Consider the following 11134-nt stretch of genomic DNA (forward strand, 5'->3'; position numbering starts at 1 on the left):
TTTTTTCTTAATATTATAGTATTTGAATATGATTTAGAGATGATGAGAAGGAGTTTCTTAATATAACAATATTCTTGTTCAAAAGAGAAAGAATTGCATGTGATTGAGAACTTTGACATGACCACCTTGTGTATTTGAAATGTTAAAAAAGAAAATTTCATGCATGTGTTAACATGAGTTTTAAGAAAGAGTTCTTTGAAATGATTTATTAAAATGGTGGACTCAAACCTTATGTTTTAAAAGAAGAGTATTACAATAATCTATTAATGGCTCAGAGATGCGACTTGTAAGCCAATGGTATAACGATACCATTTAAACGCATGACATAACATATCTAGTATTTTCAGAGTTTGATTTCAGAAAATAAATGTTTTAAAAAGTTAAAAAAATGGGCTTAAAGAGAGTTAGGCGGTTACCCGAAGAAGGAATGAGTCAATCAACTCATTGCCTAAAACCATGTTTTGCTCATACGGGTATATTATTATTGTACGCTGGCGATGGCCCTGTCGCGTAGTAGAGACAGAGACTCTAACCCTTGCGGAAACTCAAGTTGGGGGCTTGGCTGCCGAATTAATGGTAGATTTCATATAGCCCATGTAATTTTAGAGTTGTAGGGTACACCACCTAGTGCAGAAGTAAAATAAAGATGTGTCACAGAGTTCAGATGATTTTATAGAGTCTTTTAAATATGCCCCTGTGATTCTTACTATAGGATATATTTATGAATTATTTTAAATTACTCTCATATGTTGAATAAAAAAATATTATTTTAGATTTGTTCTGCGTACCAGTATAACTGTAATGACTTCCTACCTTCCAGGGTGTAAGGCTCAATCTAGAGGTCTAGCTAAGCAGTAGAGATTTCAGATAGAAAAGATTGTGTAGTGGTGAGCCTTCTCTATTCCAGAAGGCCTGTTTATTTTAGACTATGTTATTTATTTTGATTTGGGCCCACTTGGGGCCTTGTCCCATATTCAGACAGTGGTCATTCTAGCATATAATAGAGATTTCACAGTCGGGTTTAGAAGTTGTCTAGAGTTGTTGGATTTTAATTTTTTATTGTTAAATTAAGTTCATAGAATGACCATGATTTCATATTAAGTTGTATTTCTGCATCTTCTTTATTTAATTGTGCATGACTACCAGATAGAGAAGGGCGTCCGGGCCTTCATGGATTGGAATGCTCGTCATGGTCAGGGCCTCGATTTGGGTTGTGACAAACTTGGTATCAGAGAGCGGTTCATGGTCCCAGGGTGTCTACAAACTCACATTGGGTAGAGTCTTGTTTATGGATGTGTAGGCTACTAGGCGTTTTAGAATGTCTCTCTTCTTTTAGAATATCTCACTTTTTTCATGACTTTGTTCGTGCCAGGGAGTATGTATGTCCCCTAATCAATGATCTCTTGTGTTTCAGAAAATCACTATGCCTCCCCATAGAATCAATGGGAAAAATTCTCAACCAAAAGAGGTCCATCCAACCCATGGAATGCGGACCCATAAAAGAGCCTACACTCAAAAATTAGTCCATACTCTAGGAGAACCTCTAGTCCCTCTCGGGCCCTGAGGAAAAATGTTAACCGTCCCTAGCCTTCTCATAGGGACAATTCGAATGCTGAGTTTAGGTAGTCCATTTATATGATTGTACAACTGGTAACCTCTCAGACTCATCATTTTGAAGATGTAGGTTCAGTATCTGGAACGTTTGAAAGTAGTCGGGTTGTTCAGTTCATGAGATTGAACCCACCCATGTTTACTGGCTCAAAAGTTGAAGAGGACCCTCAAGGGTTCATTGATGAGTTGGAAAAGATTTTCTGAGTTGTGAACGTGAATGAAGTTGAAAGTGTGGAGGTGGCAGCGTACCAACTGAAGGATGTGTCAAACCAATGGTCTAATGAGTTGGAAGATTCGAAGGGTGATAATGCCGAACCTTCAGTGTGCAGCGAATTTGTAGAAGACTTCCTAGATTAATTCTTTCCTTAAGAGATGAGGGAGGCCAAAGCGGAAAAATTCATGAATATAAAGTATGGAAAAATGACCCTCAAGGAGTACACTCTAAGGTTCAACTAACAAGCCCGTTATGCTCTGGAGTTGGTAGGAAATATAAGAGCCCAAATTAGAAAATTTGCATCTGCTCTTTCCAATGACTTGGTGATAGAATGCAAGGGGGCCATGCTGAATAGAGATATGGACTTCTCCAAACTGTCAGCCCACATTCAACAGATAAAGGATCAGAAGAAGAAGGTGGCTGAGACAAGGAAAAAGGATGGGCAAGCCAAGAGCACTAGGCTAGTAAACCAGAATTATAGTTAGCAAAAGGGTGGTAATTTGGGGAACGGCTGGCACAAGAAAAAGAATTGGGGTAATGCTCAGTCCCCAGCTAGTGCTCTAGTGCCCATACCTCCAACTAATTGGCAATTCCAAAATTTTTAGTCTAGCCATAAGTCGAGAGTGCAGCTCATACTCCTCGATCATACCTGCGTTGTGGAAGATGTGGGAGAAATCATCCAGGAAGATGTCAGTTTGGCACCATGGTATGTTATTTGTGTGGCTAGCTAGGCTATACCCCAAGGTATTGTCCAACAGCGAGAGGTAATGTAGGGGTAGCTAAGTCACAGGCTAATTTCTCTGCTCCGCCATTGCCGCCCCAGGGTGCCTCTTCAGCTACCAAAAGCGGTCGAAATTGGTTGTATGCTTTGACAAACTGCCAGGAGGCAGAAGTCTCACTAAATGTGGTCACAGGTACATTACAAATTTTCTATCATGATGTGTATGTGTTGCTTGATCCTGGGTCTGCCCTGTCTTATGTGACCCAATATGTGGCTGTCGCTTTTGGGTTTGAGCCCGATGTAATTACAGAAACTTTCTCTGTTTGTACTCCGGTGGGTGATTCTGTTATGGCTAGAAGGGTGTATAAAAATTGTGTTGTGTCTGTTTATAGTCAGGATACTGTGGCAGACCTCATAGAGCTTGAGATAGTTGACTTTGATGAAATCTTAGGAATGGACTAGCTCCATTCATTCTATACTATATTAGACTGTAGAACCCAGAAGGTTACTTTTTCCTTTCCGAATGAGCCAGTGATATAGTGGGAGGGGCATTCTTTAGCACCTAGAAGGAAGTTTATATCTTTCCTTAGAGCCTGTAAGCTTATTTCCAGAGGTTGTCTATATCATCTGACCCTAGTAAAAGATTATAATATTGAGAGTCCTTCTATTTAGTTAGTCCCTGTGGTAAATGAATTTACAGAGTTCTTTCCTGAAGATCTCCCAGGGGTACTACTCGATAAGGAGATAGATTTTGGTATTGATTTATTGCTAGATACCTGTCGCATTTCTATTCTATCATGTAGACTGGCTCCTGCAGAGTTGAAAGAGTTGAAAGAGAAGTTGATAGATTTGCTTGACAAAGGCTTTATCCTCTCTAGTATTTCTCCTTAGGGTGCACCTGTGCTAGTCGTGTGTAAGAAAGATGGTTCCCTCTGTATGTGTATAGATTATCATCAGCTGAATAAGGTCACTATCAAGAATAAATGTCCTCTTCCTAGAATTGATGATCATTTTAACCAGCTTCAGGGTGCTAGATATTTTTCAAAGATAGACCTTCATTCGGGATATCATCATTTGAAGTTTAGAGAGTCAGACATTCCTAAAATAGATTTTTGAACCCGATATGAACACTATGAATTCTTAGTCATGTCCTTCGAATCAACTAACATCCCTGTGGCTTTCATGGACCTAATGAATATGGTGTTCCATCAGTTTCGATATTTGTTTGTCATTATTTTCATTAATGATATTTTGATTTATTCTAAGAGTGAGGAGGACCATGCCAATCATCTCCAAATTGTCCTTCAAACTCTCAAAGATCATAAGTTGTATGCAATATTTTCCAAATATTAATTCTGGCTTGGTGCTATTGCTTTCTTGGGGCATATTATATCAAGTGAGGAAATTAAGGTTGATCCCCAAAAGGTTGAGGCAGTGAGAAAATGGCCCAGACCCATGACTCCAACTAACATTCAAAGCTTCTTGGGTTTGGCAGGGTGTTACAAAAGGTTTGTAGAGAGTTTTTCTTCCATAGCGGCTCCACTTTCTAAGCTGACTTAGAAAAGGGTGAAGTTCATGTGGACTGACTCCTCTGAGGATAGTTTTGAGAGGTTCAAAGACAAGTTGTCAACTACTTCTTTTTTGAATCTTCCGAAAGGTACAGAGGGTTTTGTTGTGTACTATGATGCATCCCGTGTGGGACTTGGGTGCATTCTTATGCAGCACGGTAAGGTGATAGCTTATACATCTAGACAATTGAAGGTGCATGAGCAAAATTACCCTGTGCATGACTTGGAATTAACGGTTGTGGTATTCACACTTAAGATATGGAGACACTATCTTTATGGAGTACATGTTGATATATTTACTAACCACAAGAGTTTACAGTAAATTTTCTCGCAGAAAGAATTAAACCTCAGGCAGAGGCTTTGGTTGGAGCTTTTGAAGGATTATGACATGAACCTGTACTATCATCCGAGCAAGGCGAATGTGGTAGCCGATGCCTTAAGCAGATTATCTATGGGCAGTCTTTCTCATGTTGAGGAAGGATAGATGGAAATGGTGAAGGATATTCACTGACTTGCAAATCTAGGAGTGCAACTTTTGGATTTCAAGGATAGGGGAGTAGTTGTTTATAAGGTAGCTAAATCTTTCCTTTGTTCTGAAGTTAAAGAGAAGAAGGCCGAAGAACCCATCTTGATGAAAATTAAGAAGGATTTGGGTCAACAGAAGGTGATGTCTTTTGAAATTGGTGGTGATGGACTTTTGAGATACCAAGGTAGGCTATGTGTTTCGAATATGGATGGTCTGTGAGAGAGGATCCTTTACGAATCTCACACTTCGAGGTATGTTGTTCACCAAGGCTCTACTAAAATGTACCATGATCTTAAAACTTTATATTGGTGGAATAATATGAAACGTGATGTGGCTGCCTTTGGTTTCAAGTGTTTGAATTCCCAACAAGTTAAAGTGGAACATTTGAAGCCAGGTGGTACTTCCCAGGAGATAGCCTTGCCTCTATGGAAGTGGGAGATGATCAATATGGATTTTATTATGGGACTCCCGAGGTCCCAAAACTTGTATGATTCTATTTGAGTAATTACAGACCGGTTGACCAAGTCAACCCACTTTTTGCCCATGAGGACTAATTATTCGGGAGATAATTATGCCAACATGTACATTGAAAAAATAGTTCATTTGCATGGGGAACCTATATCCATCATATCTGACCGAGGTACGCAATTATCTTTACAGTTTTGGAGATCCTTTCAGAGGGGGTTTAGGTACCCCAGTGAACCTGAGTACGACTTTCCACCCTCAGACAGATGGGCAAGCCGAGTACACAATTCAGACCCTTGAGGATATGTTGAGGACCTGTGTGATCAACTTCAAAGGTAATTGGGTTGATCACTTGCCATTGATAGAGTTTGCGTATAATAATAGTTACTATGCCGGTATTAAGATGGCTCTTTTTGAGGCATTGTATGGGAGAAGATATAGGTCACCGATAGGCTTGTATGAAGTTGGTAAAACGCAATTGTTTTGGCCTGATCTTGTTCATCAGGCAATGAAGAAAGTGAAAATCATTAGAGAATGAATCAAAAAATCTCAGAGTTGACAAAAATCCTATGCCGATGTTAGAAGAAGGGAGTTAGAATTTGAGGTTGGTGATTGGGTATTTCTTAAAGTCTCTCCTATGAAGGGAGTTATGTGATTTTGGAAAAAGGGGAAGTTGAGACCTCGATATATAGGGCCATATCAGATTTTGAGAAGGATTGGTGGGGTTGCTTATGAATTAGAATTGCCCACAAGTCTGGCTTCTATCCATCTCGTATTTCACATATCCATGCTGAATAAGTGTATTGGAGATTATTCTTTAGTATTGCCTATAGAGAAGATCAATATGAAAGACTTCTTGGTTTATGAGAAGGAACCCGTTGCTATTCTAGAGCGTCAGGTCCAGAAGCTGAGAAGCAAGGAAATAGTTGGTTAAGGTGCTGTGAAAAATCAGAAAGTTGAAGAGGCTACTTGGGAACTAGAAAATGATATGCGGGCTAGATACCCAAACCTTTTTGATTCGGTGGATGACGAAACAAAAGGTAAAATCTTTCCCCTATTCTTTCTATGCCTTTAGTATACTTGAAATCATACTTTTTTGTGTTCCACATTATCATTCGGGGACGAATGATCCCAAAGGAGGGATAATATAATACTCCACAAAATTCCTCCATGTGTTATCTCCTAGTTGCATGATTATAGAGTTGAAAACTTGAAAATCTTTCTATGTATCAAAAGGACTTAGTCTTATTTTGAGCTTCAAATATTTGAGAAGTTCTTTTATGACCTTCCCGACCCTCGATAGTTAATTTTTAAGTTGTTTCACGATGGGGTAAGTCAATAGTACATCTTGAATATGTTTTGAATTTTTTATCCGGCGCTTAGACCTTGTTTGGTGTCCCAAAATAGTGGACCAACGCGATCTTGGCACGCCGCATCGCCCATCGCTTTGGTCAATTTTGTGCAGAAACTGCTAGGCAAAAGTACTGAGTCTTGGCGCGATTAGGGCGCGATGCGTCTGGTATCTCGTTGATGGCATCAACACGCCGCATCGCCTATCGCGTTGATGCCTAGTTGTTTTAGTTTTTTAATAATCCGCGTCCAAGGGGGAAATTTAGTCATTTCCCCCACCCTTTTTTATCTTTAACACCCTCAGGGTTTCAACCCAAAAAAATCCAAGGGAACTCAAGATATGACCGTCAATTCTCAAAATTGATTCAAGAATTGGAATTTTAAATCCGAGGGCTTCAAGAATCATCCATTAGAAACACAAGTAGAATCCCAATCGCAAATGTTCATCCAAAATTCATAACCTAAGGTACATGGGATTTTCTTCTAATACTACATGGGCTTATGAAAACACTTGAATATGATTTAAGGTTTATCAAGCATGAATTTATAAAGAAGTTTTGGAATCTATGTTTTAAATTATGCATTCTAAATGTTTTAATGTTATTATTTATTTGGCCTTTAGGCCTTTTCCTTAAATTGATTTATGCTCATATGTCTATGTATGAAATTGAGTTTTTAAGATTGATTGAAAGGATAATTATGAAGTCCCTCTCGTGATAAATTGAGTTTATGATCTTGTTAGTAATGATTTGAAATGCATGTTTTATAGTTTGAAAGTGGTTTTTCTTAATATCATAGTATTTGAACATGATTTAGAGATGATGAGAGGGAGTTTCTTGATATAACTATATCCTTGTTTAAAAGAGAAAGAATTCCATGTGATTGAGAACTTTGACATGAACACCGTGAGTATTAGAAATGTTTAAAAACAGAGTTTCTTGCAAGTGTTTACATGAGTTTTAAGAAAGAGTTCTTCAAAATTATCATGGTCCCAAACCATATGTTTTGAAAGAAGAGAATTATAATAAGCTATTAATGGCTCAGAGATGCGACTTGCAAGTCAATGGTAGGACGATACCATATAAATGCATGCCATAACAGAGCTAGTGTTTTCAGAGTTTCATTTCAAAGAAAACATGTTTTAAAGAGTTAAAAAATTATCTTAAAGAGGGTTAGGTGGGTACCTGAAGAAGGCATGAGTCAACTGACTCATTGCCTAAAAATCGTGTTTTGCCGATACGAGTATATTATTATTTTACACTGGCGACGATCCTGTGGCGTAGTAGAGACAGAGACTCCGACCCTTTTGGCAAACTCGTGTTGGGGGCTTGGCTATCGAGTTAATGGCAGATTCCATATAGCCCGTGGAATTTCAGGGTTGTAGGGTACACCACCTAGCGCAGAAGTAAAATAAATATGTGTCACAGAGTTCAGATAATTTTAGAGAGTTTTTTAAATATGCTCATGTGATTCTTACCATATGATATATTTATGAATTGTTTTAAATTTCTCTCATATATGTTTAATTAAAAATATTATTTTAGATTTGCTCTGCGTACCTGCACAACTATATTGACCCCCTATCTTCCAATGTATGAGGCTCAATCTAGAGGTCCGGCAAACCAGTAGAGATTTCAGAAAGAAGAGAAGAGACTGTGCAGCGGTGAGCCTTCTCTATTCCAGAAGGCCTGTTTATTTCAGAATATGTTATTTATTTTGATTTGGATCCATTGGGGCCCTTTTCCCAAATCCAAACAGTGGTCATTTTAGCATGTAATAGAGTTTTCGCATACGGATTAGAAGTTTTCTAGATGTGTTAGATTTTAATTATTTATTGTTAAATTGAGTTCAGAGTATGACCATGATTCCGTATTAAGTTGTATTTCCGCATCTTCTTTATTTATATGAATATTGTGCAAGACTACTAGATAGAGAAGGGCTTTCGGGCCTTCATGGTTTGGAATGCTCATCACGGCCAGGGCCTTGGTTCGGATTGTGACATTCTCTTTCATGAAGCAATGGCCTATAATGATGAGCATCACAAAAATGTGGCAGCTGAAAAACCCTCAAAAATTGAGAAAGTAAAAATATCCACAAAAAAAAGTGGGTAAAAGTTCTGTTGTCATGCCGCGTGTTGTGCGTATTTACATGACGGACAATGACTCCACAAACTCGCCTAGTGACTAGGTGGAATTCTTCTAGGAGAGAAGTCCAAGAGACCTAAGAAGTTGTGGATAAAGGAAATCATGATCGAAAGTGGAAGGACTAGGGTGATTTCAAAGAAGAAATCCAAAGAGAAGAAGCTGCTTTAAGTAAACATGAAGAAATACAAGGGAGTTAGACAACGAAAATGGGGCAGGTGGGCAGCAGAGATCCGAGACAAAAGAAACAATGCTCGACATTGGTTGGGAAGTTTTGACACTGCTGAGGAAGCTGTTGTGGCTTATGATGAGGCAGCCATTGAAATAAATGGTGCCAATGCTTTGACAAATATTCTGGAGCCACCATCAAAGAAAATTAACCCCTGAAAGATAGAAAGTGGATCTAGTTAAACTTAATTGATTAAACCTTCCGTAGGAGGTTAAATTTCATTGATTTTTATTGCTTTTTTATTTTTCTGTACATTATTTGATGTTTTAAACTTGGTATAGTCTTACAACATTTTTAGTGGTTATGGTTTTACTGCATGTTTTTTATTAGAGCAAACTGCAGCTTGCTTTTGTTAACTGGGCTTATACTTCATTTTTGATGTTTCGCATCTTTATAGTTCATTTTGATATTAGAATATATAAAGGGAAATAGTAACCCGGCTAAGAGGTGTGTGAGGTTAGCCGTACTGGGTTTGAGAATGGGCAGAATTCAGACGAAAGAAGTATGCCATTATCAAATTCATTGTGGAAAACCAAAAAAATCTTCCACCAAATTTCAAAAAACTGATGAAAGTAATAGAAGAAGAAGTCTGCTGTTGAGGCTTAGCCTAAAACACTGTCAAACCGAAGGCAAAGCCAGCTGCTAAGGATAACCTTGCTGCCAGGGCTAATCCTAAGGCCGTTCCTGGCAATGCAAAGGCTGCCACTAAGACATCTGAGGTCACAAAGGTTGCTATAGAATGACTCCAAGTTGGAAAGATTCGCAGAATGCTGTAATAACCAAAAAGGTGCCGGCTAAAAAGACACCTTCTAAGAGTGTGAAGTCGCTGGTGAAGAAGGTTTCTACAAGGAGGGGAAGGAAGTAGAAGCTCAGGAATAGAGGATTTGCGTGTAGGGATAGAAAAACAGTAGCACCAAAAGAAAGATGAATGGTGAGCCTCTGGCAAGGGAATCAGGTTTTTAACCATGAGATTTAAACAAAAATAAAATCGCCTACCCCATGAGTCATGTATTGTATCTATCTGCATGTATAACAATGCGTACTTATCTACCCATATGTATCTATCATTATTTGACTATAAATTAAACTATATATACATACTTACATTTCATTAAAGACACATTTATGTTACGTTCAACTTCATATGTCACAAAATACCAACTCATGTAAAATACTAGATCTGCTTTTCTGAATCTCCTCTAGTGTTTAGTTTCTTTTAAGAGTAAATGCACTGTTTCCACCCTGAACTATAAAAGAAATTGTTGAGACACACCTGAACTTAAGGAGGGTCCTATTACCCCCTAGACTAATTAAAACCATATTTTTGGCAACCTTGGTGCCTACGTTGCAGAAGGTCCACATAGGCACACTAATGTGCCACGTAGGTTCTAAGGTTACCAAAAATACGATTTTAATTAGTCCAGGGCGGTAATAGGACCCTCCTAAAGTTTGGGTGTGTTTCAACGATTTCATTTACAGTTTAACCTGGAAACAAAGCATGTTCTCTTCTTTTAATAGAAAAACCTTATCATACAAAGAAGAAGTTATGATGTCATACAAAAGTTCAAACAGTTCAAACAACAACTCAAAATCTCAAATATATATCTAAATCAGCGTAAGTTAGGTATATAACATTTGTGTCTTGAAACTCGCATATCAAGGAGAGATCAAATCAGAAAAATGTAACGAAAAGTTTGTCTATGAAAAATCAAGGAACTGAAAAGTCACCTAGAATTAGGAAAGATTTGTCTATTAGACTTTTCTCCATTCAGGAATTGTAATTGATGGGAGAAAGAAAAGGTTTACGTTCATTCAGAAAAGTTCATTTCGTGAACAATTTTTGACAAATGTTTAATTGGAAAAAACTATGTAGTACACAAGATGTGCTATACACGGGAGACTTTGTCTAAAATTTTTGAAGAGTTGGAGCTGAACATAGAATTGTGTCAGATTATACATTTTGGAAAGACTGTCAGGACATTGTTCATGCCTAACTATCGTACTTACAACTTCAAAAGTAAAAATTGTGTTGGAAAAGAAATTATAATCTGATATTTGAATAGAACTTCATGATTTTTGACCTGAATAACTTCTTGTTAGCAATTTGATATTGGTTTGGATGTTCCTAACATTTTTGTCAATCATGGAAAATAAAATAAAAATTAATGACTTGCATTTAAGAATATAATGTGATCACCTACTCGACATTAATATGAATGAGAACCTGGGAGACTAAAATTACTATTAGTTCTCATTCGAGATAAAAATGCTAGTTGATATATTTCGATCTAGTTGAGTTTTGGTGTGCA

The 11134-nt window shown here is 37.8% G+C and overlaps 1 pseudogene; it reads left to right on the forward strand.

The window, feature by feature from the left end:
* The window catches only part of LOC124891024, a 110010-nt pseudogene extending 101003 nt beyond the window's left edge, over positions 1-9007 (forward strand).
* Positions 9008-11134: the final 2127 nt, after the last annotated feature.

Source organism: Capsicum annuum, unplaced genomic scaffold (genome assembly GCF_002878395.1).
Source record: "Capsicum annuum cultivar UCD-10X-F1 unplaced genomic scaffold, UCD10Xv1.1 ctg2906, whole genome shotgun sequence".
In the NCBI taxonomy this organism is placed as follows: domain Eukaryota; kingdom Viridiplantae; phylum Streptophyta; class Magnoliopsida; order Solanales; family Solanaceae; genus Capsicum; species Capsicum annuum.